At 69.2% G+C, this 24,233-nt stretch overlaps 13 non-coding genes across 13 annotated transcripts; all 13 read left to right on the top strand.

Annotated features, from left to right (window-relative positions):
• The first annotated feature begins 2,385 nt into the window (after positions 1-2,385).
• LOC137214134 (5S ribosomal RNA) lies at positions 2,386-2,504 on the top strand. Its single transcript, XR_010938754.1, has one exon. It is a non-coding gene; the product is annotated as a 5S ribosomal RNA (ribosomal RNA).
• A 937-nt stretch (positions 2,505-3,441) lies between these two features.
• On the top strand, positions 3,442-3,560 carry LOC137214132 (5S ribosomal RNA). The gene has a single exon (XR_010938751.1). It is a non-coding gene; the product is annotated as a 5S ribosomal RNA (ribosomal RNA).
• Positions 3,561-4,491: 931 nt separating this feature from the next.
• Positions 4,492-4,610, top strand: LOC137214131 (5S ribosomal RNA). Its single transcript, XR_010938750.1, has one exon. It is a non-coding gene; the product is annotated as a 5S ribosomal RNA (ribosomal RNA).
• A 937-nt stretch (positions 4,611-5,547) lies between these two features.
• Positions 5,548-5,666, top strand: LOC137214130 (5S ribosomal RNA). Its single transcript, XR_010938749.1, has one exon. It is a non-coding gene; the product is annotated as a 5S ribosomal RNA (ribosomal RNA).
• Positions 5,667-8,359: 2,693 nt separating this feature from the next.
• On the top strand, positions 8,360-8,478 carry LOC137214129 (5S ribosomal RNA). Its single transcript, XR_010938748.1, has one exon. It is a non-coding gene; the product is annotated as a 5S ribosomal RNA (ribosomal RNA).
• Positions 8,479-9,416: 938 nt separating this feature from the next.
• Positions 9,417-9,535, top strand: LOC137213569 (5S ribosomal RNA). Its single transcript, XR_010938205.1, has one exon. It is a non-coding gene; the product is annotated as a 5S ribosomal RNA (ribosomal RNA).
• A 2,695-nt stretch (positions 9,536-12,230) lies between these two features.
• LOC137214127 (5S ribosomal RNA) lies at positions 12,231-12,349 on the top strand. Its single transcript, XR_010938747.1, has one exon. It is a non-coding gene; the product is annotated as a 5S ribosomal RNA (ribosomal RNA).
• Positions 12,350-13,287: 938 nt separating this feature from the next.
• LOC137213519 (5S ribosomal RNA) lies at positions 13,288-13,406 on the top strand. Its single transcript, XR_010938156.1, has one exon. It is a non-coding gene; the product is annotated as a 5S ribosomal RNA (ribosomal RNA).
• A 2,693-nt stretch (positions 13,407-16,099) lies between these two features.
• LOC137214126 (5S ribosomal RNA) lies at positions 16,100-16,218 on the top strand. Its single transcript, XR_010938746.1, has one exon. It is a non-coding gene; the product is annotated as a 5S ribosomal RNA (ribosomal RNA).
• Positions 16,219-17,156: 938 nt separating this feature from the next.
• LOC137213568 (5S ribosomal RNA) lies at positions 17,157-17,275 on the top strand. The gene has a single exon (XR_010938204.1). It is a non-coding gene; the product is annotated as a 5S ribosomal RNA (ribosomal RNA).
• A 2,693-nt stretch (positions 17,276-19,968) lies between these two features.
• Positions 19,969-20,087, top strand: LOC137214125 (5S ribosomal RNA). The gene has a single exon (XR_010938745.1). It is a non-coding gene; the product is annotated as a 5S ribosomal RNA (ribosomal RNA).
• Positions 20,088-21,025: 938 nt separating this feature from the next.
• On the top strand, positions 21,026-21,144 carry LOC137213567 (5S ribosomal RNA). Its single transcript, XR_010938203.1, has one exon. It is a non-coding gene; the product is annotated as a 5S ribosomal RNA (ribosomal RNA).
• Positions 21,145-23,837: 2,693 nt separating this feature from the next.
• Positions 23,838-23,956, top strand: LOC137214124 (5S ribosomal RNA). Its single transcript, XR_010938744.1, has one exon. It is a non-coding gene; the product is annotated as a 5S ribosomal RNA (ribosomal RNA).
• Positions 23,957-24,233: the final 277 nt, after the last annotated feature.

Genomic DNA, 24,233 nt, shown 5'->3' with positions numbered 1-24,233 from the left:
TCCCCTGAACCCACGCCGGCGCCCACTCACCTTTGTGGAAAATACGATTGAAAAGTGCCCGCAAGAATCTCTTCAGATGCCTCCAGAGTTGAGGGAAGAAGGGGAGGGGGGAGGCCGGGAGCAGGGTGAGCCCTGAAATCCAACCCTTGTCCGGTCACACCCCAGCAGCCCTCCCACCTCAGCCCCTTCAAGACCCCAGGGCTCCCCCAACCGCGCTGCACAGATCCTGCCCTGACCATAGTCACCATGTTGATCCCCACGTTGAGCAAGATGAAGCTGACCGGGATCAGAAGAATTGAGTATCCTTGCTCCTGGCATTTCCTGGGGATGGGGCCAGTGAACGGCTCGGCTCGGTAGTAGTTTCGCTCACCCATGGCCGTTGGTCCCAGGACTGCCTGGGCCCTCTGCCCTCCAGTTTTAACTGGGAGCCAGACTGGGTCATAATGGGGCAGGTGGTGAGGTCACAGTGAGGGAGGGGGATGAAAAGGAGGGCCCAGAGTGGCATTCCCTGGTAACCAGGGTCAGGTAAGCTGAGCCTGGACAGTCAAACAGGGCCCGGTGGCCGGCATACATCCCCTCGAGCGGTCATTCATTCGCTCACCGCCCGCTGACTCACTTGTTCAAATGACACATTGCGTCTCTTGGCCCCTCTTGAGACTAGGAAGACCTTGGCCTCAGAGGCCTGCTGAAGGCCTGGCTGGAGTCCAGAGCCTCAGCCTTCTTCATGCCCTTCACTGGGCCTGGAGCTGGACCTGCCCAGATGTGGAACCTCCCAGTTTGGAAGCAACTTCTTGTATGAGGCTCTCTGTGGACAGGGACAGCTGAGACACAGAGGAGGTGCCCAGAGACCAGGGGTTTGGAGTCTGCAGCTGCAGATGTACTTAGTGCATGGTATAGGACCAGGAGGGGCCTGCTGGCAGAACTGTGGCCACTAAACCAAAGGGACCCTCAGGCCAAGAAGGGGACACTGGCTTCTTATTGCAGGAAGCCAAGCGCAGGGACCCAGGCTGGCAGAAGGAGTGGCGCTTCCAAGCCACAGACCACCAATGTTTCCTGGACTCTGGCGCTCTTTATTCCTCTCTCCATGCCCTGCCGCCCCCTGCCCCTGCCCCCATTTGCTGCTGGTAAGTTCATTTTCCCAGTCTGGCTCCCGTGCAGAGAGGGCCTGGAGGCCGAGGTGGAAGGTAGCAGCGAGTTGGCCCGCGCTTGGCCCTCCTGCGGTTGCCACTTCAGCACCAGACTGTCATACACACCTGGTAGTTGGCATTGCCTCCCGGGTTCCGGCTGAGTGGCATGAAGGTGGGCGGGGGTGGAGGGTGCTCGGTAGCCTGGACGTCGGGCAGGAGGTGAGAGGGGCGGAGGAGCAGCGCTGAGCTGGGAGCCGGGGCCCGCTGGTCCGAGGCCTCGGCCAGTACCGTGAGGGAGGCGGAGGTGGCCACAGGGCGCCGCAAGGGCAGGATCTCAGCCCATTCGGCCAGCGGGTGCCGCACCTCGTGGGGATCGCGGGAGTAATCCAAGTGTCCCGTGGAGGGATGCAGGCTGCGGTTGGACTCGCTGTGAGCACAGCTGGGGAGGCTACGTCTGTGGGCCGGTGGGGTGTCGCGCTACCAGGCGTCGGGCCGGTAGACCCGAGGCACCAGAGCGGATGGAGGCTCAGAGCCCTCCAGACCCAGACTCCGCCATGGGCCCAGTTGCCGTCCTTTTGGCCCGCGAGCCCCTCGACCTGCACCTGGCCGCCCCCACCGGCGCCCAGCCCCGGCGCCGCCACCTGTGTGCCTGTGTGTCCCTCCACAGCTCCCTCCGACAAAAGCCCCGCCCCACCACCACCCCGCCCCTCTGGCGTGTCACCGCGGTTGGGTGCGGGAGCGGGATCGAGGGCAGGGGCCGCTTCCCCGGGCCGGCCGGCCACCAGGGGCGGGGTCCTGAGCTCGGCAGGGGGTGTGGGGGCAAGGGTGGCCTTGCCGGGGCAGAGGGGCCGTGGCGACTCAATGGTGGCTCCCGGTGGCTTCAGGCCGGCTGCTGTCGGGCAGGAGGGCCGGCCCGGGCTGCGGCCGGGCTGCACCTAGCGCCGCGTGGGCGGGCAGGACCGATGCCCAAGGGACCGCGGGCCCCGGGCCCTGAAGCCTCCGGGGCCACGTCCCTGTGAGCGACGTGCGGGATCTTGGGCGGGGCGCCAAGCGCCGAAGGGTTTGCTGGGTCACGGCCGCCCTGGGCTGGGAGGTGGTCGCCAAACCCTCCGCCGCCGCCCGATACCCGAGACCTCCGTTCCCCCTGCCTGGGCGGGCGAGGGGGCCCTGCCGGGGCGGGCCGGCCGCCAGGCTGGCGTTAAGGCGCCAGCGCCAGCGAAACTGGGCCTCAAGAGGCCGCCCTCGGCCCCCCGCCCCCGTCTACGGCCATACCACCCTGAACGCGCCCGATCTCGTCTGATCTCGGAAGCTAAGCAGGGTCGGGCCTGGTTAGTACTTGGATGGGAGACCGCCTGGGAATACCGGGTGCTGTAGGCTTTTTGCCTCCCGCTCCGCCCGCCTTCTCCTTTACTCGCCCGCGGCGGGGGCCGCCGGCTCCGCCCCCGCCGGGCCCCGCTGCAGGCCCCACCTCCTCAGGCCCCTCCCACCACGGCGCGCGCCGGCGGGTGCGCTCCCCGCCGGCCCGGCCGGCCAGGCGGCCAGAAGGCGGCCCTGGAAGGCAGCCGCACCCCAGACGCTCCCGGGGTGGCTGACCCGGACCCAGACTCCGCCGCAGGCCCAGTGGCCGTCCTTTCGGCCCGCGAGCCCCTCGACCTGCACCTGGCCGCCCCCACCGGCGCCCAGCCCCGGCGCCGCCACCTGTGTGCCGGTGTGTCCCTCCACAGCTCCCTCCGACAAAAGCCCCGCCCCACCACCACCCCGCCCCTCTGGCGTGTCACCGCGGTTGGGTGCTGGAGCGGGATCGAGGGCAGGGGCCGCTTCCCCGGGCCGGCCGGCCACCAGGGGCGGGGTCCTGAGCTCGGCGGGGGGTGTGGGGGCAAGGGTGGCCTTGCCGGGGCTGAGGGGCCGTGGCGACTCAATGGTGGCTCCCGGTGGCTTCGGGCCGGCTGCTGTCGGACAGGAGGGCCGGCCCGGGCTGCGGCCGGGCTGCGCCTAGCGCCGCGTGGGCGGGCAGGGCCGACGCCCAAGGGACCGCGGGCCCCGGCCCTGAAGCCTCCGGGGCCACGTCCCTGTGAGCGACGTGCGGGATCTTGGGCGGGGCGCCAAGCGCCGAAGGGTTTGCTGGGTCACGGCCGCCCTGGGCTGGGAGGTGGTTGCCAAACCCTCCGCCGCCGCCCGATACACGGGACCTCCGTTCCCCCTGCCTGGGCGGGCGAGGGGACCCTGCCGGGGCGGGCTGGCCGCCAGGCTGGCGTTAAGGCGCCAGCGCCAGCGAAACTGGGCCTCAAGAGGCCGCCCGCGGTCCCCCGCCCCCGTCTACGGCCATACCACCCTGAACGCGCCCGATCTCGTCTGATCTCGGAAGCTAAGCAGGGTCGGGCCTGGTTAGTACTTGGATGGGAGACCGCCTGGGAATACCGGGTGCTGTAGGCTTTTTGCCTCCCGCTCCGCCCGCCTTCTCCTTTACTCGCCCGCGGCGGGCGCCGCCGGCTCCGCCCCCGCCGGGCCCCGCTGCAGGCCTCACCTCCTCAGGCCCCTCCCACCACGGCGCATGCCGGCGGGGGCGCTCCCCGCCGGCCCGGCCGGCCAGGCGGCCAGAAGGCGGCCCTGGAAGGCAGCCGCACCCCAGACGCTCCCGGGGTGGCTGGCCCGGACCCAGACTCCGCCGCGGGCCCAGTGGCCGTCCTTTTGGCCCGCGAGCCCCTCGACCTGCACCTGGCCGCCCCCACCGGCGCCCAGCCCCGGCGCCGCCACCTGTGTGCCGGTGTGTCCCTCCACAGCTCCCTCCGACAAAAGCCGCCCCCCACCCCGCCCCTCTGGCGTGTCACCGCGGCCGGGTGCGGGAGCGGGATCAAGGGCAGGGGCCGCTTCACCGGGCCTGCCGGCCACCAGGGGCGGGGTCCTGAGCTCGGCGGGGGGTGTGGGGGCAAGGGTGGCCTTGCCGGGGCAGAGGGGCCGTGGCGACTCAATGGTGGCTCCCGGTGGCTTCGGGCCGGCTGCTGTCGGGCAGGAGGGCCGGCCCGGGCTGCGGCCGGGCTGCGCCTAGCGCCGCGTGGGCGGGCAGGACCGATGCCCAAGGGACCGCGGGCCCCGGGCCCTGAAGCCTCCGGGGCCACGTCCCTGTGAGCGACGTGCGGGATCTTGGGCGGGGCGCCAAGCGCCGAAGGGTTTGCTGGGTCACGGCCGCCCTGGGCTGGGAGGTGGTCGCCAAACCCTCCGCCGCCGCCCGATACCCGAGACCTCCGTTCCCCCTGCCTGGGCGGGCGAGGGGGCCCTGCCGGGGCGGGCCGGCCGCCAGGCTGGCGTTAAGGCGCCAGCGCCAGCGAAACTGGGCCTCAAGAGGCAGCCGTCGGCCCCCGCCCCCGTCTACGGCCATACCACCCTGAACGCGCCCGATCTCGTCTGATCTCGGAAGCTAAGCAGGGTCGGGCCTGGTTAGTACTTGGATGGGAGACCGCCTGGGAATACCGGGTGCTGTAGGCTTTTTGCCTCCCGCTCCGCCCGCCTTCTCCTTTACTCGCCCGCGGCGGGGGCCGCCGGCTCCGCCCCCACCGGGCCCCGCTGCAGGACCCACCTCCTCAGGCCCCTCCCACCACGGCGCGCGCCGGCGGGGGCGCTCCCCGCCGGCCCGGCCGGCCAGGCGGCCAGAAGGCGGCCCTGGAAGGCAGCCGCACCCCAGACGCTCCCGGGGTGGCTGGCCCAGACCCAGACTCCGCCGCGGGCCCAGTGGCCGTCCTTTCGGCCCGCGAGCCCCTCGACCTGCACCTGGCCGCCCCCACCGGCGCCTAGCCCCGGCGCCGCCATCTGTGTGCCGGTGTGTCCCTCCACAGCTCCCTCCGACAAAAGCCCCGCCCCACCACCACCCCGCCCCTCTGGCGTGTCACCGCGGTTGGGTGCTGGAGCGGGATCGAGGGCAGGGGCCGCTTCCCCGGGCCTGCCGGCCACCAGGGGCGGGGTCCTGAGCTCGGCGGGGGGTGTGGGGGCAAGGGTGGCCTTGCCGGGGCTGAGGGGCCGTGGCGACTCAATGGTGGCTCTCGGTGGCTTCGGGCCGGCTGCTGTCAGGCAGGAGGGCCGGCCCGGGCTGCGGCCGGGCTGCGCCTAGCTCCGCGTGGGCGGGCAGGACCGATGCCCAAGGGACCACGGGCCCCGGGGCCTGAAGCCTCCGGGGCCACGTCCCTGTGAGCGACGTGCGGGATCTTGGGCGGGGCGCCAAGCGCCGAAGGGTTTGCTGGGTCACGGCCGCCCTGGGCTGGGAGGTGGTCGCCAAACCCTCCGCCGCCGCCCGATACCCGAGACCTCCGTTCCCCCTGCCTGGGCGGGCGAGGGGGCCCTGCCGGGGCGGGCCGGCCGCCAGGCTGGCGTTAAGGCGCCAGCGCCAGCGAAACTGGGCCTCAAGAGGCAGCCGTCGGCCCCCACCCCCGTCTACGGCCATACCACCCTGAACGCGCCCGATCTCGTCTGATCTCGGAAGCTAAGCAGGGTCGGGCCTGGTTAGTACTTGGATGGGAGACCGCCTGGGAATACCGGGTGCTGTAGGCTTTTTGCCTCCCGCTCCGCCCGCCTTCTCCTTTACTCGCCCGCGGCGGGGGGGCCGCCGGCTCCACCCCCGCCGAGCCCCGCTGCAGGCAGTAGTCAAGGTGGTTTACCTGCCCGAGCAGGAAGCTTGGGCGATGGCAGAAGTGGGAAGAAACTCTTGAGCGCAGGTTCTTGGGATCCACGGAGCAGCGCATGCACATGCGATGGGTGCCTACACAGCTGGCTTGCTTGTCTGTGGGGAAAGGCGAGATGGGTCAGGGCCTGGGTTCCTGAGGGGCTGAGAATCAAGGCAGGGATAGAAGAAAGGGGACAGGCCCACATCTCCTGAACCCACGCCGGCGCCCACTCACCTTTGTGGAAAATACGATTGAAAAGTGCCCGCAAGAATCTCTTCAGATGCCTCCAGAGTTGAGGGAAGAAGGGGAGGGGGGAGGCCGGGAGCAGGGTGAGCCCTGAAATCCAACCCTTGTCCTGTCACACCCCAGCAGCCCTCCCACCTCAGCCCCTTCAAGACCCCAGGGCTCCCCCAACCGCGCTGCACAGATCCTGCCCTGACCATAGTCACCATGTTGATCTCCACGTTGAGCAAGATGAAGCTGACCGGGATCAGAAGAATTGAGTATCCTTGCTCCTGGCATTTCCTGGGGATGGGGCCAGTGAACGGCTCGGCTCGGTAGTAGTTTCGCTCACCCATGGCCGTTGGTCCCAGGACTGCCTGGGCCCTCTGCCCTCCAGTTTTAACTGGGAGCCAGACTGGGTCATAATGGGGCAGGTGGTGAGGTCACAGTGAGGGAGGGGGATGAAAAGGAGGGCCCAGAGTGGCATTCCCTGGTAACCAGGGTCAGGTAAGCTGAGCCTGGACAGTCAAACAGGGCCTGGTGGCCGGCATACATCCCCTCGAGCGGTCATTCATTCGCTCACCGCCCGCTGACTCACTTGTTCAAATGACACATTGCGTCTCTTGGCCCCTCTTGAGACTAGGAAGACCTCGGCCTCAGAGGCCTGCTGAAGGCCTGGCTGGAGTCCAGAGCCTCAGCCTTCTTCATGCCCTTCACTGGGCCTGGAGCTGGACCTGCCCAGATGTGGAATCTCCCAGTTTGGAAGCAACGTCTTGTATGAGGCTCTCTGTGGACAGGGACAGCTGAGACACAGAGGAGGTGCCCAGAGACCAGGGGTTTGGAATCTGCAGCTGCAGATGTACTTAGTGCATGGTATAGGACCAGGAGGGGCCTGCTGGCAGAACTGTGGCCACTAAACCAAAGGGACCCTCAGGCCAAGAAGGGGACACTGGCTTCTTATTGCAGGAAGCCAAGCGCAGGGACCCAGGCTGGCAGAAGGAGTGGCGCTTCCAAGCCACAGACCACCAATGTTTCCTGGACTCTGGAGCTCTTTATTCCTCTCTCCATGCCCTGCCGCCCCCTGCCCCTGCCCCCATTTGCTGCTGGTAAGTTCATTTTCCCAGTCTGGCTCCCGTGCAGAGAGGGCCTGGAGGCCGAGGTGGAAGGTAGCAGCGAGTTGGCCCGCGCTTGGCCCTCCTGCGGTTGCCGCTTCAGCACCAGACTGTGATACACCTGGTAGTTGGCATTGCCTCCCGGGTTCCGGCTGAGTGGCATGAAGGTGGGCGGGGGTGGAGGGTGCTCGGTAGCCTGGACGTCGGGCAGGAGGTGAGAGGGGCGGAGGAGCAGCGCTGAGCTGGGAGCCGGGGCCCGCTGGTCCGAGGCCTCGGCCAGTACCGTGAGGGAGGCGGAGGTGGCCACAGGGCGCCGCAAGGGCAGGATCTCAGCCCATTCGGCCAGCGGGTGCCGCACCTCGTGGGGATCGCGGGAGTAATCCAAGTGTCCCGTGGAGGGATGCAGGCTGTGGTTGGACTCGCTGTGAGCACAGCTGGGGAGGCTACGTCTGTGGGCCGGTGGGGTGTCGCGCTACCAGGCTTCGGGCCGGTAGACCCGAGGCACCAGAGCGGATGGAGGCTCAGAGCCCTCCAGACCCAGACTCCGCCATGGGCCCAGTTGCCGTCATTTCGGCCCGCGAGCCCCTCGACCTGCACCTGGCCGCCCCCACCGGCGCCCAGCCCCGGCGCCGCCACCTGTGTGCCGGTGTGTCCCTCCACAGCTCCCTCCGACAAAAGCCCCCCCACACCCCGCCCCTCTGGCGTGTCACCGCGGCCGGGTGCGGGAGCGGGATCGAGGGCAGGGGCCGCTTCCCCGGGCCTGCCGGCCACCAGGGGCGGGGTCCTGAGCTCGGCGGGGGGTGTGGGGGCAAGGGTGGCCTTGCCGGGGCTGAGGGGCCGTGGCGACTCAATGGTGGCTCCCGGTGGCTTCGGGCCGGCTGCTGTTGGGCAGGAGGGCCGGCCCGGGCTGCGGCCGGGCTGCGCCTAGCGCCGCGTGGGCGGGCAGGACCGATGCCCAAGGGACCGCGGGCCCCGGGCCCTGAAGCCTCCGGGGCCACGTCCCTGTGAGCGACGTGCGGGATCTTGGGCGGGGCGCCAAGCGCCGAAGGGTTTGCTGGGTCACGGCCGCCCTGGGCTGGGAGGTGGTCGCCAAACCCTCCGCCGCCGCCCGATACCCGAGACCTCCGTTCCCCCTGCCTGGGCGGGCGAGGGGGCCCTGTCGGGGCGGGCCGGCCGCCAGGCTGGCGTTAAGGCGCCAGCGCCAGCGAAACTGGGCCTCAAGAGGCAGCCGTCGGCCCCCGCCCCCGTCTACGGCCATACCACCCTGAACGCGCCCGATCTCGTCTGATCTCGGAAGCTAAGCAGGGTCGGGCCTGGTTAGTACTTGGATGGGAGACCGCCTGGGAATACCGGGTGCTGTAGGCTTTTTGCCTCCCGCTCCGCCCGCCTTCTCCTTTACTCGCCCGCGGCGGGGGCCGCCGGCTCCGCCCCCGCCGGGCCCCGCTGCAGGCCCCACCTCCTCAGGCCCCTCCCACCACGGCGCGCGCCGGCGGGGGCGCTCCCCGCCGGCCCGGCCGGCCAGGCGGCCAGAAGGCGGCCCTGGAAGGCAGCCGCACCCCAGACGCTCCCGGGGTGGCTGGCCCGGACCCAGACTCCGCCGCGGGCCCAGTGGCCGTCCTTTCGGCCCGCGAGCCCCTCGACCTGCACCTGGCCGCCCCCACCGGCGCCCAGCCCCGGCGCCGCCACCTGTGTGCCTGTGTGTCCCTCCACAGCTCCCTCCGACAAAAGCCCCGCCCCACCACCACCCCGCCCCTCTGGCGTGTCACCGCGGTTGGGTGCGGGAGCGGGATCGAGGGCAGGGGCCGCTTCCCCGGGCCTGCCGGCCACCAGGGGCGGGGTCCTGAGCTCGGCGGGGGGTGTGGGGGCAAGGGTGGCCTTGCCGGGGCAGAGGGGCCGTGGCGACTCAATGGTGGCTCCCGGTGGCTTCGGGCCGGCTGCTGTCAGGCAGGAGGGCCGGCCCGGGCTGCGGCCGGGCTGCGCCTAGCGCCGCGTGGGCGGGCAGGACCGATGCCCAAGGGACCGCGGGCCCCGGGCCCTGAAGCCTCCGGGGCCACGTCCCTGTGAGCGACGTGCGGGATCTTGGGCGGGGCGCCAAGCGCCGAAGGGTTTGCTGGGTCACGGCCGCCCTGGGCTGGGAGGTGGTCGCCAAACCCTCCGCCGCCGCCCGATACCCGGGACCTCCGTTCCCCCTGCCTGGGCGGGCGAGGGGGCCCTGCCTGGGCGGGCTGGCCGCCAGGCTGGCGTTAAGGCGCCAGCGCCAGCGAAACTGGGCCTCAAGAGGCCGCCCGCGGCCCCCCGCCCCCGTCTACGGCCATACCACCCTGAACGCGCCCGATCTCGTCTGATCTCGGAAGCTAAGCAGGGTCGGGCCTGGTTAGTACTTGGATGGAAGACCGCCTGGGAATACCGGGTGCTGTAGGCTTTTTGCCTCCCGCTCCGCCCGCCTTCTCCTTTACTCGCCCGCGGCGGGGGGGCCGCCGGCTCCGCCCCCGCCGAGCCCCGCTGCAGGCAGTAGTCAAGGTGGTTTACCTGCCCGAGCAGGAAGCTTGGGCGATGGCAGAAGTGGGAAGAAACTCTTGAGCGCAGGTTCTTGGGATCCACGGAGCAGCGCATGCACATGCGATGGGTGCGCCTACACAGCTGGCTTGCTTGTCTGTGGGGAAAGGCGAGATGGGTCAGGGCCTGGGTTCCTGAGGGGCTGAGAATCAAGGCAGGGATAGAAGAAAGGGGACAGGCCCACATCTCCTGAACCCACGCCGGCGCCCACTCACCTTTGTGGAAAATACGATTGAAAAGTGCCCGCAAGAATCTCTTCAGATGCCTCCAGAGTTGAGGGAAGAAGGGGAGGGGGGAGGCCGGGAGCAGGGTGAGCCCTGAAATCCAACCCTTGTCCTGTCACACCCCAGCAGCCCTCCCACCTCAGCCCCTTCAAGACCCCAGGGCTCCCCCAACCGCGCTGCACAGATCCTGCCCTGACCATAGTCACCATGTTGATCCCCACGTTGAGCAAGATGAAGCTGACCGGGATCAGAAGAATTGAGTATCCTTGCTCCTGGCATTTCCTGGGGATGGGGCCAGTGAACGGCTCGGCTCGGTAGTAGTTTCGCTCACCCATGGCCGTTGGTCCCAGGACTGCCTGGGCCCTCTGCCCTCCAGTTTTAACTGGGAGCCAGACTGGGTCATAATGGGGCAGGTGGTGAGGTCACAGTGAGGGAGGGGGATGAAAAGGAGGGCCCAGAGTGGCATTCCCTGGTAACCAGGGTCAGGTAAGCTGAGCCTGGACAGTCAAACAGGGCCTGGTGGCCGGCATACATCCCCTCGAGCGGTCATTCATTCGCTCACCGCCCGCTGACTCACTTGTTCAAATGACACATTGCGTCTCTTGGCCCCTCTTGAGACTAGGAAGACCTCGGCCTCAGAGGCCTGCTGAAGGCCTGGCTGGAGTCCAGAGCCTCAGCCTTCTTCATGCCCTTCACTGGGCCTGGAGCTGGACCTGCCCAGATGTGGAATCTCCCAGTTTGGAAGCAACGTCTTGTATGAGGCTCTCTGTGGACAGGGACAGCTGAGACACAGAGGAGGTGCCCAGAGACCAGGGGTTTGGAGTCTGCAGCTGCAGATGTACTTAGTGCATGGTATAGGACCAGGAGGGGCCTGCTGGCAGAACTGTGGCCACTAAACCAAAGGGACCCTCAGGCCAAGAAGGGGACACTGGCTTCTTATTGCAGGAAGCCAAGCGCAGGGACCCAGGCTGGCAGAAGGAGTGGCGCTTCCAAGCCACAGACCACCAATGTTTCCTGGACTCTGGCGCTCTTTATTCCTCTCTCCATTCCCTGCTGCCCCCTGCCCCTGCCCCCATTTGCTGCTGGTAAGTTCATTTTCCCAGTCTGGCTCCCGTGCAGAGAGGGCCTGGAGGCCGAGGTGGAAGGTAGCAGCGAGTTGGCCCGCGCTTGGCCCTCCTGCGGTTGCCGCTTCAGCACCAGACTGTGATACACCTGGTAGTTGGCATTGCCTCCCGGGTTCCGGCTGAGTGGCATGAAGGTGGGCGGGGGTGGAGGGTGCTCGGTAGCCTGGACGTCGGGCAGGAGGTGAGAGGGGCGGAGGAGCAGCGCTGAGCTGGGAGCCGGGGCCCGCTGGTCCGAGGCCTCGGCCAGTACCGTGAGGGAGGCGGATGTGGCCACAGGGCGCCGCAAGGGCAGGATCTCAGCCCATTCGGCCAGCGGGTGCCGCACCTCGTGGGGATCGCGGAAGTAATCCAAGTGTCCCGTGGAGGGATGCAGGCTGCGGTTGGACTCGCTGTGAGCACAGCTGGGGAGGCTACGTCTGTGGGCCGGTGGGGTGTCGCGCTACCAGGCTTCGGGCCGGTAGACCCGAGGCACCAGAGCGGATGGAGGCTCAGAGCCCTCCAGACCCAGACTCCGCCATGGGCCCAGTTGCCGTCATTTCGGCCCGCGAGCCCCTCGACCTGCACCTGGCCGCCCCCACCGGCGCCCAGCCCCGGCGCCGCCACCTGTGTGCCGGTGTGTCCCTCCACAGCTCCCTCCGACAAAAGCCCCCCCACACCCCTCCCCTGTGGCGTGTCACCGCGGCCGGGTGCGGGAGCGGGATCGAGGGCAGGGGCCGCTTCCCCGGGCCTGCCGGCCACCAGGGGCGGGGTCCTGAGCTCGGCGGGGGGTGTGGGGGCAAGGGTGGCCTTGCCGGGGCTGAGGGGCCGTGGCGACTCAATGGTGGCTCCCGGTGGCTTCGGGCCGGCTGCTGTCGGGCAGGAGGGCCGGCCCGGGCTGCGGCCGGGCTGCGCCTAGCGCCGCGTGGGCGGGCAGGGCCGATGCCCAAGGGACCGCGGGCCCCGGGCCCTGAAGCCTCCGGGGCCACGTCCCTGTGAGCGACGTGCGGGATCTTGGGCGGGGCGCCAAGCGCCGAAGGGTTTGCTGGGTCACGGCCGCCCTGGGCTGGGAGGTGGTCGCCAAACCCTCCGCCGCCGCCCGATACCCGAGACCTCCGTTCCCCCTGCCTGGGCGGGCGAGGGGGCCCTGTCGGGGCGGGCCGGCCGCCAGGCTGGCGTTAAGGCGCCAGCGCCAGCGAAACTGGGCCTCAAGAGGCAGCCGTCGGCCCCCGCCCCCGTCTACGGCCATACCACCCTGAACGCGCCCGATCTCGTCTGATCTCGGAAGCTAAGCAGGGTCGGGCCTGGTTAGTACTTGGATGGGAGACCGCCTGGGAATACCGGGTGCTGTAGGCTTTTTGCCTCCCGCTTCGCCCGCCTTCTCCTTTACTCGCCCGCGGCGGGGGCCGCCGGCTCCGCCCCCGCCGGGCCCCGCTGCAGGCCCCACCTCCTCAGGCCCCTCCCACCACGGCGCGCGCCGGCGGGGGCGCTCCCCGCCGGCCCGGCCGGCCAGGCGGCCAGAAGGCGGCCCTGGAAGGCAGCCGCACCCCAGACGCTCCCGGGGTGGCTGGCCCGGACCCAGACTCCGCCGCGGGCCCAGTGGCCGTCCTTTCGGCCCGCGAGCCCCTCGACCTGCACCTGGCCGCCCCCACCGGCGCCCAGCCCCGGCGCCGCCACCTGTGTGCCTGTGTGTCCCTCCACAGCTCCCTCCGACAAAAGCCCCGCCCCACCACCACCCCGCCCCTCTGGCGTGTCACCGCGGTTGGGTGCGGGAGCGGGATCGAGGGCAGGGGCCGCTTCCCCGGGCCTGCCGGCCACCAGGGGCGGGGTCCTGAGCTCGGCGGGGGGTGTGGGGGCAAGGGTGGCCTTGCCGGGGCAGAGGGGCCGTGGCGACTCAATGGTGGCTCCCGGTGGCTTCGGGCCGGCTGCTGTCGGGCAGGAGGGCCGGCCCGGGCTGCGGCCGGGCTGCGCCTAGCGCCGCGTGGGCGGGCAGGACCGATGCCCAAGGGACCGCGGGCCCCGGGCCCTGAAGCCTCCGGGGCCACGTCCCTGTGAGCGACGTGCGGGATCTTGGGCGGGGCGCCAAGCGCCGAAGGGTTTGCTGGGTCACGGCCGCCCTGGGCTGGGAGGTGGTCGCCAAACCCTCCGCCGCCGCCCGATACCCGGGACCTCCGTTCCCCCTGCCTGGGCGGGCGAGGGGGCCCTGCCTGGGCGGGCTGGCCGCCAGGCTGGCGTTAAGGCGCCAGCGCCAGCGAAACTGGGCCTCAAGAGGCCGCCCGCGGCCCCCCGCCCCCGTCTACGGCCATACCACCCTGAACGCGCCCGATCTCGTCTGATCTCGGAAGCTAAGCAGGGTTGGGCCTGGTTAGTACTTGGATGGAAGACCGCCTGGGAATACCGGGTGCTGTAGGCTTTTTGCCTCCCGCTCCGCCCGCCTTCTCCTTTACTCGCCCGCGGCGGGGGGGCCGCCGGCTCCGCCCCCGCCGAGCCCCGCTGCAGGCAGTAGTCAAGGTGGTTTACCTGCCCGAGCAGGAAGCTTGGGCGATGGCAGAAGTGGGAAGAAACTCTTGAGCGCAGGTTCTTGGGATCCACGGAGCAGCGCATGCACATGCGATGGGTGCCTACACAGCTGGCTTGCTTGTCTGTGGGGAAAGGCGAGATGGGTCAGGGCCTGGGTTCCTGAGGGGCTGAGAATCAAGGCAGGGATAGAAGAAAGGGGACAGGCCCACATCTCCTGAACCCACGCCGGCGCCCACTCACCTTTGTGGAAAATACGATTGAAAAGTGCCCGCAAGAATCTCTTCAGATGCCTCCAGAGTTGAGGGAAGAAGGGGAGGGGGGAGGCCGGGAGCAGGGTGAGCCCTGAAATCCAACCCTTGTCCTGTCACACCCCAGCAGCCCTCCCACCTCAGCCCCTTCAAGACCCCAGGGCTCCCCCAACCGCGCTGCACAGATCCTGCCCTGACCATAGTCACCATGTTGATCCCCACGTTGAGCAAGATGAAGCTGACCGGGATCAGAAGAATTGAGTATCCTTGCTCCTGGCATTTCCTGGGGATGGGGCCAGTGAACGGCTCGGCTCGGTAGTAGTTTCGCTCACCCATGGCCGTTGGTCCCAGGACTGCCTGGGCCCTCTGCCCTCCAGTTTTAACTGGGAGCCAGACTGGGTCATAATGGGGCAGGTGGTGAGGTCACAGTGAGGGAGGGGGATGAAAAGGAGGGCCCAGAGTGGCATTCCCTGGTAACCAGGGTCAGGTAAGCTGAGCCTGGACAGTCAAACAGGGCCTGGTGGCCGGCATACATCCCCTCGAGCGGTCATTCATTCGCTCACCGCCCGCTGACTCACTTGTTCAAATGACACATTGCGTCTCTTGGCCCCTCTTGAGACTAGGAAGACCTCGGCCTCAGAGGCCTGCTGAAGGCCTGGCTGGAGTCCAGAGCCTCAGCCTTCTTCATGCCCTTCACTGGGCCTGGAGCTGGACCTGCCCAGATGTGGAATCTCCCAGTTTGGAAGCAACGTCTTGTATGAGGCTCTCTGTGGACAGGGACAGCTGAGACACAGAGGAGGTGCCCAGAGACCAGGGGTTTGGAGTCTGCAGCTGCAGATGTACTTAGTGCATGGTATAGGACCAGGAGGGGCCTGCTGGCAGAACTGTGGCCACTAAACCAAAGGGACCCTCAGGCCAAGAAGGGGACACTGGCTTCTTATTGCAGGAAGCCAAGCGCAGGGACCCAGGCTGGCAGAAGGAGTGGCGCTTCCAAGCCACAGACCACCAATGTTTCCTGGACTCTGGCGCTCTTTATTCCTCTCTCCATGCCCTGCTGCCCCCTGCCCCTGCCCCCATTTGCTGCTGGTAAGTTCATTTTCCCAGTCTGGCTCCCGTGCAGAGAGGGCCTGGAGGCCGAGGTGGAAGGTAGCAGCGAGTTGGCCCGCGCTTGGCCCTCCTGCGGTTGCCGCTTCAGCACCAGACTGTGATACACCTGGTAGTTGGCATTGCCTCCCGGGTTCCGGCTGAGTGGCATGAAGGTGGGCGGGGGTGGAGGGTGCTCGGTAGCCTGGACGTCGGGCAGGAGGTGAGAGGGGCGGAGGAGCAGCGCTGAGCTGGGAGCCGGGGCCCGCTGGTCCGAGGCCTCGGCCAGTACCGTGAGGGAGGCGGAGGTGGCCACAGGGCGCCGCAAGGGCAGGATCTCAGCCCATTCGGCCAGCGGGTGCCGCACCTCGTGGGGATCGCGGGAGTAATCCAAGTGTCCCGTGGAGGGATGCAGGCTGCGGTTGGACTCGCTGTGAGCACAGCTGGGGAGGCTACGTCTGTGGGCCGGTGGGGTGTCGCGCTACCAGGCTTCGGGCCGGTAGACCCGAGGCACCAGAGCGGATGGAGGCTCAGAGCCCTCCAGACCCAGACTCCGCCATGGGCCCAGTTGCCGTCATTTCGGCCCGCGAGCCCCTCGACCTGCACCTGGCCGCCCCCACCGGCGCCCAGCCCCGGCGCCGCCACCTGTGTGCCGGTGTGTCCCTCCACAGCTCCCTCCGACAAAAGCCCCCCCACACCCCGCCCCTGTGGCGTGTCACCGCGGCCGGGTGCGGGAGCGGGATCGAGGGCAGGGGCCGCTTCCCCGGGCCTGCCGGCCACCAGGGGCGGGGTCCTGAGCTCGGCGGGGGGTGTGGGGGCAAGGGTGGCCTTGCCGGGGCTGAGGGGCCGTGGCGACTCAATGGTGGCTCCCGGTGGCTTCGGGCCGGCTGCTGTCGGGCAGGAGGGCCGGCCCGGGCTGCGGCCGGGCTGCGCCTAGCGCCGCGTGGGCGGGCAGGGCCGATGCCCAAGGGACCGCGGGCCCCGGGCCCTGAAGCCTCCGGGGCCACGTCCCTGTGAGCGACGTGCGGGATCTTGGGCGGGGCGCCAAGCGCCGAAGGGTTTGCTGGGTCACGGCCGCCCTGGGCTGGGAGGTGGTCGCCAAACCCTCCGCCGCCGCCCGATACCCGAGACCTCCGTTCCCCCTGCCTGGGCGGGCGAGGGGGCCCTGTCGGGGCGGGCCGGCCGCCAGGCTGGCGTTAAGGCGCCAGCGCCAGCGAAACTGGGCCTCAAGAGGCAGCCGTCGGCCCCCGCCCCCGTCTACGGCCATACCACCCTGAACGCGCCCGATCTCGTCTGATCTCGGAAGCTAAGCAGGGTCGGGCCTGGTTAGTACTTGGATGGGAGACCGCCTGGGAATACCGGGTGCTGTAGGCTTTTTGCCTCCCGCTCCGCCCGCCTTCTCCTTTACTCGCCCGCGGCGGGCGCCGCCGGCTCCGCCCCCGCCGGGCCCCGCTGCAGGCCCCACCTCCTCAGGCCCCTCCCACCACGGCGCGCGCCGGCGGGGGCGCTCCCCGCCGGCCCGGCCGGCCAGGCGGCCAGAAGGCGGCCCTGGAAGGCAGCCGCACCCCAGACGCTCCCGGGGTGGCTGGCCCGGACCCAGACTCCGCCGCGGGCCCAGTGGCCGTCCTTTCGGCCCGCGAGCCCCTCGACCTGCACCTGGCCGCCCCCACCGGCGCCCAGCCCCGGCGCCGCCACCTGTGTGCCTGTGTGTCCCTCCACAGCTCCCTCCGACAAAAGCCCCGCCCCACCACCACCCCGCCCCTCTGGCGTGTCACCGCGGTTGGGTGCGGGAGCGGGATCGAGGGCAGGGGCCGCTTCCCCGGGCCTGCCGGCCACCAGGGGCGGGGTCCTGAGCTCGGCGGGGGGTGTGGGGGCAAGGGTGGCCTTGCCGGGGCAGAGGGGCCGTGGCGACTCAATGGTGGCTCCCGGTGGCTTCGGGCCGGCTGCTGTCGGGCAGGAGGGCCGGCCCGGGCTGCGGCCGGGCTGCGCCTAGCGCCGCGTGGGCGGGCAGGACCGATGCCCAAGGGACCGCGGGCCCCGGGCCCTGAAGCCTCCGGGGCCACGTCCCTGTGAGCGACGTGCGGGATCTTGGGCGGGGCGCCAAGCGCCGAAGGGTTTGCTGGGTCACGGCCGCCCTGGGCTGGGAGGTGGTCGCCAAACCCTCCGCCGCCGCCCGATACCCGGGACCTCCGTTCCCCCTGCCTGGGCGGGCGAGGGGGCCCTGCCTGGGCGGGCTGGCCGCCAGGCTGGCGTTAAGGCGCCAGCGCCAGCGAAACTGGGCCTCAAGAGGCCGCCCGCGGCCCCCCGCCCCCGTCTACGGCCATACCACCCTGAACGCGCCCGATCTCGTCTGATCTCGGAAGCTAAGCAGGGTCGGGCCTGGTTAGTACTTGGATGGAAGACCGCCTGGGAATACCGGGTGCTGTAGGCTTTTTGCCTCCCGCTCCGCCCGCCTTCTCCTTTACTCGCCCGCGGCGGGGGGGCCGCCGGCTCCGCCCCCGCCGAGCCCCGCTGCAGGCAGTAGTCAAGGTGGTTTACCTGCCCGAGCAGGAAGCTTGGGCGATGGCAGAAGTGGGAAGAAACTCTTGAGCGCAGGTTCTTGGGATCCACGGAGCAGCGCATGCACATGCGATGGGTGCCTACACAGCTGGCTTGCTTGTCTGTGGGGAAAGGCGAGATGGGTCAGGGCCTGGGTTCCTGAGGGGCTGAGAATCAAGGCAGGGATAGAAGAAAGGGGACAGGCCCACATCTCCTGAACCCACGCCGGCGCCCACTCACCTTTGTGGAAAATACGATTGAAAAGTGCCCGCAAGAATCTCTTCAGATGCCTCCAGAGTTGAGGGAAGAAGGGGAGGGGGGAGGCCGGGAGCAGGGTGAGCCCTGAAATCCAACCCTTGTCCTGTCACACCCCAGCAGCCCTCCCACCTCAGCCCCTTCAAGACCCCAGGGCTCCCCCAACCGCGCTGCACAGATCCTGCCCTGACCATAGTCACCATGTTGATCCCCACGTTGAGCAAGATGAAGCTGACCGGGATCAGAAGAATTGAGTATCCTTGCTCCTGGCATTTCCTGGGGATGGGGCCAGTGAACGGCTCGGCTCGGTAGTAGTTTCGCTCACCCATGGCCGTTGGTCCCAGGACTGCCTGGGCCCTCTGCCCTCCAGTTTTAACTGGGAGCCAGACTGGGTCATAATGGGGCAGGTGGTGAGGTCACAGTGAGGGAGGGGGATGAAAAGGAGGGCCCAGAGTGGCATTCCCTGGTAACCAGGGTCAGGTAAGCTGAGCCTGGACAGTCAAACAGGGCCTGGTGGCCGGCATACATCCCCTCGAGCGGTCATTCATTCGCTCACCGCCCGCTGACTCACTTGTTCAAATGACACATTGCGTCTCTTGGCCCCTCTTGAGACTAGGAAGACCTCGGCCTCAGAGGCCTGCTGAAGGCCTGGCTGGAGTCCAGAGCCTCAGCCTTCTTCATGCCCTTCACTGGGCCTGGAGCTGGACCTGCCCAGATGTGGAATCTCCCAGTTTGGAAGCAACGTCTTGTATGAGGCTCTCTGTGGACAGGGACAGCTGAGACACAGAGGAGGTGCCCAGAGACCAGGGGTTTGGAGTCTGCAGCTGCAGATGTACTTAGTGCATGGTATAGGACCAGGAGGGGCCTGCTGGCAGAACTGTGGCCACTAAACCAAAGGGACCCTCAGGCCAAGAAGGGGACACTGGCTTCTTATTGCAGGAAGCCAAGCGCAGGGACCCAGGCTGGCAGAAGGAGTGGCGCTTCCAAGCCACAGACCACCAATGTTTCCTGGACTCTGGCGCTCTTTATTCCTCTCTCCATGCCCTGCCGCCCCCTGCCCCTGCCCCCATTTGCTGCTGGTAAGTTCATTTTCCCAGTCTGGCTCCCGTGCAGAGAGGGCCTGGAGGCCGAGGTGGAAGGTAGCAGCGAGTTGGCCCGCGCTTGGCCCTCCTGCGGTTGCCGCTTCAGCACCAGACTGTGATACACCTGGTAGTTGGCATTGCCTCCCGGGTTCCGGCTGAGTGGCATGAAGGTGGGCGGGGGTGGAGGGTGCTCGGTAGCCTGGACGTCGGGCAGGAGGTGAGAGGGGCGGAGGAGCAGCGCTGAGCTGGGAGCCGGGGCCCGCTGGTCCGAGGCCTCGGCCAGTACCGTGAGGGAGGCGGAGGTGGCCACAGGGCGCCGCAAGGGCAGGATCTCAGCCCATTCGGCCAGCGGGTGCCGCACCTCGTGGGGATCGCGGGAGTAATCCAAGTGTCCCGTGGAGGGATGCAGGCTGCGGTTGGACTCGCTGTGAGCACAGCTGGGGAGGCTACGTCTGTGGGCCGGTGGGGTGTCGCGCTACCAGGCTTCGGGCCGGTAGACCCGAGGCACCAGAGCGGATGGAGGCTCAGAGCCCTCCAGACCCAGACTCCGCCATGGGCCCAGTTGCCGTCATTTCGGCCCGCGAGCCCCTCGACCTGCACCTGGCCGCCCCCACCGGCGCCCAGCCCCGGCGCCGCCACCTGTGTGCCGGTGTGTCCCTCCACAGCTCCCTCCGACAAAAGCCCCCCCACACCCCGCCCCTCTGGCGTGTCACCGCGGCCGGGTGCGGGAGCGGGATCGAGGGCAGGGGCCGCTTCCCCGGGCCTGCCGGCCACCAGGGGCGGGGTCCTGAGCTCGGCGGGGGGTGTGGGGGCAAGGGTGGCCTTGCCGGGGCTGAGGGGCCGTGGCGACTCAATGGTGGCTCCCGGTGGCTTCGGGCCGGCTGCTGTCGGGCAGGAGGGCCGGCCCGGGCTGCGGCCGGGCTGCGCCTAGCGCCGCGTGGGCGGGCAGGACCGATGCCCAAGGGACCGCGGGCCCCGGGCCCTGAAGCCTCCGGGGCCACGTCCCTGTGAGCGACGTGCGGGATCTTGGGCGGGGCGCCAAGCGCCGAAGGGTTTGCTGGGTCACGGCCGCCCTGGGCTGGGAGGTGGTCGCCAAACCCTCCGCCGCCGCCCGATACCCGAGACCTCCGTTCCCCCTGCCTGGGCGGGCGAGGGGGCCCTGTCGGGGCGGGCCGGCCGCCAGGCTGGCGTTAAGGCGCCAGCGCCAGCGAAACTGGGCCTCAAGAGGCAGCCGTCGGCCCCCGCCCCCGTCTACGGCCATACCACCCTGAACGCGCCCGATCTCGTCTGATCTCGGAAGCTAAGCAGGGTCGGGCCTGGTTAGTACTTGGATGGGAGACCGCCTGGGAATACCGGGTGCTGTAGGCTTTTTGCCTCCCGCTCCGCCCGCCTTCTCCTTTACTCGCCCGCGGCGGGGGCCGCCGGCTCCGCCCCCGCCGGGCCCCGCTGCAGGCCCCACCTCCTCAGGCCCCTCCCACCACGGCGCGCGCCGGCGGGGGCGCTCCCCGCCGGCCCGGCCGGCCAGGCGGCCAGAAGGCGGCCCTGGAAGGCAGCCGCACCCCAGACGCTCCCGGGGTGGCTGGCCCGGACCCAGACTCCGCCGCGGGCCCAGTGGCCGTCCTTTCGGCCCGCGAGCCCCTCGACCTGCACCTGGCCGCCCCCACCGGCGCCCAGCCCCGGCGCCGCCACCTGTGTGCCTGTGTGTCCCTCCACAGCTCCCTCCGACAAAAGCCCCGCCCCACCACCACCCCGCCCCTCTGGCGTGTCACCGCGGTTGGGTGCGGGAGCGGGATCGAGGGCAGGGGCCGCTTCCCCGGGCCTGCCGGCCACCAGGGGCGGGGTCCTGAGCTCGGCGGGGGGTGTGGGGGCAAGGGTGGCCTTGCCGGGGCAGAGGGGCCGTGGCGACTCAATGGTGGCTCCCGGTGGCTTCGGGCCGGCTGCTGTCAGGCAGGAGGGCCGGCCCGGGCTGCGGCCGGGCTGCGCCTAGCGCCGCGTGGGCGGGCAGGACCGATGCCCAAGGGACCGCGGGCCCCGGGCCCTGAAGCCTCCGGGGCCACGTCCCTGTGAGCGACGTGCGGGATCTTGGGCGGGGCGCCAAGCGCCGAAGGGTTTGCTGGGTCACGGCCGCCCTGGGCTGGGAGGTGGTCGCCAAACCCTCCGCCGCCGCCCGATACCCGGGACCTCCGTTCCCCCTGCCTGGGCGGGCGAGGGGGCCCTGCCTGGGCGGGCTGGCCGCCAGGCTGGCGTTAAGGCGCCAGCGCCAGCGAAACTGGGCCTCAAGAGGCCGCCCGCGGCCCCCCGCCCCCGTCTACGGCCATACCACCCTGAACGCGCCCGATCTCGTCTGATCTCGGAAGCTAAGCAGGGTCGGGCCTGGTTAGTACTTGGATGGAAGACCGCCTGGGAATACCGGGTGCTGTAGGCTTTTTGCCTCCCGCTCCGCCCGCCTTCTCCTTTACTCGCCCGCGGCGGGGGGGCCGCCGGCTCCGCCCCCGCCGAGCCCCGCTGCAGGCAGTAGTCAAGGTGGTTTACCTGCCCGAGCAGGAAGCTTGGGCGATGGCAGAAGTGGGAAGAAACTCTTGAGCGCAGGTTCTTGGGATCCACGGAGCAGCGCATGCACATGCGATGGGTGCCTACACAGCTGGCTTGCTTGTCTGTGGGGAAAGGCGAGATGGGTCAGGGCCTGGGTTCCTGAGGGGCTGAGAATCAAGGCAGGGATAGAAGAAAGGGGACAGGCCCACATCTCCTGAACCCACGCCGGCGCCCACTCACCTTTGTGGAAAATACGATTGAAAAGTGCCCGCAAGAATCTCTTCAGATGCCTCCAGAGTTGAGGGAAGAAGGGGAGGGGGGAGGCCGGGAGCAGGGTGAGCCCTGAAATCCAACCCTTGTCCTGTCACACCCCAGCAGCCCTCCCACCTCAGCCCCTTCAAGACCCCAGGGCTCCCCCAACCGCGCTGCACAGATCCTGCCCTGACCATAGTCACCATGTTGATCCCCACGTTGAGCAAGATGAAGCTGACCGGGATCAGAAGAATTGAGTATCCTTGCTCCTGGCATTTCCTGGGGATGGGGCCAGTGAACGGCTCGGCTCGGTAGTAGTTTCGCTCACCCATGGCCGTTGGTCCCAGGACTGCCTGGGCCCTCTGCCCTCCAGTTTTAACTGGGAGCCAGACTGGGTCATAATGGGGCAGGTGGTGAGGTCACAGTGAGGGAGGGGGATGAAAAGGAGGGCCCAGAGTGGCATTCCCTGGTAACCAGGGTCAGGTAAGCTGAGCCTGGACAGTCAAACAGGGCCTGGTGGCCGGCATACATCCCCTCGAGCGGTCATTCATTCGCTCACCGCCCGCTGACTCACTTGTTCAAATGACACATTGCGTCTCTTGGCCCCTCTTGAGACTAGGAAGACCTCGGCCTCAGAGGCCTGCTGAAGGCCTGGCTGGAGTCCAGAGCCTCAGCCTTCTTCATGCCCTTCACTGGGCCTGGAGCTGGACCTGCCCAGATGTGGAATCTCCCAGTTTGGAAGCAACGTCTTGTATGAGGCTCTCTGTGGACAGGGACAGCTGAGACACAGAGGAGGTGCCCAGAGACCAGGGGTTTGGAGTCTGCAGCTGCAGATGTACTTAGTGCATGGTATAGGACCAGGAGGGGCCTGCTGGCAGAACTGTGGCCACTAAACCAAAGGGACCCTCAGGCCAAGAAGGGGACACTGGCTTCTTATTGCAGGAAGCCAAGCGCAGGGACCCAGGCTGGCAGAAGGAGTGGCGCTTCCAAGCCACAGACCACCAATGTTTCCTGGACTCTGGCGCTCTTTATTCCTCTCTCCATGCCCTGCTGCCCCCTGCCCCTGCCCCCATTTGCTGCTGGTAAGTTCATTTTCCCAGTCTGGCTCCCGTGCAGAGAGGGCCTGGAGGCCGAGGTGGAAGGTAGCAGCGAGTTGGCCCGTGCTTGGCCCTCCTGCGGTTGCCGCTTCAGCACCAGACTGTGATACACCTGGTAGTTGGCATTGCCTCCCGGGTTCCGGCTGAGTGGCATGAAGGTGGGCGGGGGTGGAGGGTGCTCGGTAGCCTGGACGTCGGGCAGGAGGTGAGAGGGGCGGAGGAGCAGCGCTGAGCTGGGAGCCGGGGCCCGCTGGTCCGAGGCCTCGGCCAGTACCGTGAGGGAGGCGGATGTGGCCACAGGGCGCCGCAAGGGCAGGATCTCAGCCCATTCGGCCAGCGGGTGCCGCACCTCGTGGGGATCGCGGGAGTAATCCAAGTGTCCCGTGGAGGGATGCAGGCTGCGGTTGGACTCGCTGTGAGCACAGCTGGGGAGGCTACGTCTGTGGGCCGGTGGGGTGTCGCGCTACCAGGCTTCGGGCCGGTAGACCCGAGGCACCAGAGCGGATGGAGGCTCAGAGCCCTCCAGACCCAGACTCCGCCATGGGCCCAGTTGCCGTCATTTCGGCCCGCGAGCCCCTCGACCTGCACCTGGCCGCCCCCACCGGCGCCCAGCCCCGGCGCCGCCACCTGTGTGCCTGTGTGTCCCTCCACAGCTCCCTCCGACAAAAGCCCCCCCACACCCCGCCCCTGTGGCGTGTCACCGCGGCCGGGTGCGGGAGCGGGATCGAGGGCAGGGGCCGCTTCCCCGGGCCTGCCGGCCACCAGGGGCGGGGTCCTGAGCTCGGCGGGGGGTGTGGGGGCAAGGGTGGCCTTGCCGGGGCTGAGGGGCCGTGGCGACTCAATGGTGGCTCCCGGTGGCTTCGGGCCGGCTGCTGTCGGGCAGGAGGGCCGGCCCGGGCTGCGGCCGGGCTGCGCCTAGCGCCGCGTGGGAGGGCAGGGCCGATGCCCAAGGGACCGCGGGCCCCGGGCCCTGAAGCCTCCGGGGCCACGTCCCTGTGAGCGACGTGCGGGATCTTGGGCGGGGCGCCAAGCGCCGAAGGGTTTGCTGGGACACGGCCGCCCTGGGCTGGGAGGTGGTCGCCAAACCCTCCGCCGCCGCCCGATACCCGAGACCTCCGTTCCCCCTGCCTGGGCGGGCGAGGGGGCCCTGTCGGGGCGGGCCGGCCGCCAGGCTGGCGTTAAGGCGCCAGCGCCAGCGAAACTGGGCCTCAAGAGGCAGCCGTCGGCCCCCGCCCCCGTCTACGGCCATACCACCCTGAACGCGCCCGATCTCGTCTGATCTCGGAAGCTAAGCAGGGTCGGGCCTGGTTAGTACTTGGATGGGAGACCGCCTGGGAATACCGGGTGCTGTAGGCTTTTTGCCTCCCGCTTCGCCCGCCTTCTCCTTTACTAGCCCGCGGCGGGGGCCGCCGGCTCCGCCCCCGCCGGGCCCCGCTGCAGGCCCCACCTCCTCAGGCCCCTCCCACCACGGCGCGCGCCGGCGGGGGCGCTCCCCGCCGGCCCGGCCGGCCAGGCGGCCAGAAGGCGGCCCTGGAAGGCAGCCGCACCCCAGACGCTCCCGGGGTGGCTGGCCCGGACCCAGACTCCGCCGCGGGCCCAGTGGCCGTCCTTTCGGCCCGCGAGCCCCTCGACC

Source organism: Pseudorca crassidens, chromosome 19 (genome assembly GCF_039906515.1).
Source record: "Pseudorca crassidens isolate mPseCra1 chromosome 19, mPseCra1.hap1, whole genome shotgun sequence".
Lineage (NCBI taxonomy): Eukaryota > Metazoa > Chordata > Mammalia > Artiodactyla > Delphinidae > Pseudorca > Pseudorca crassidens.
The sequence above is the reverse complement of the archived record's forward strand: the minus strand, read 5'-3'. Positions and strand labels throughout refer to the sequence as shown.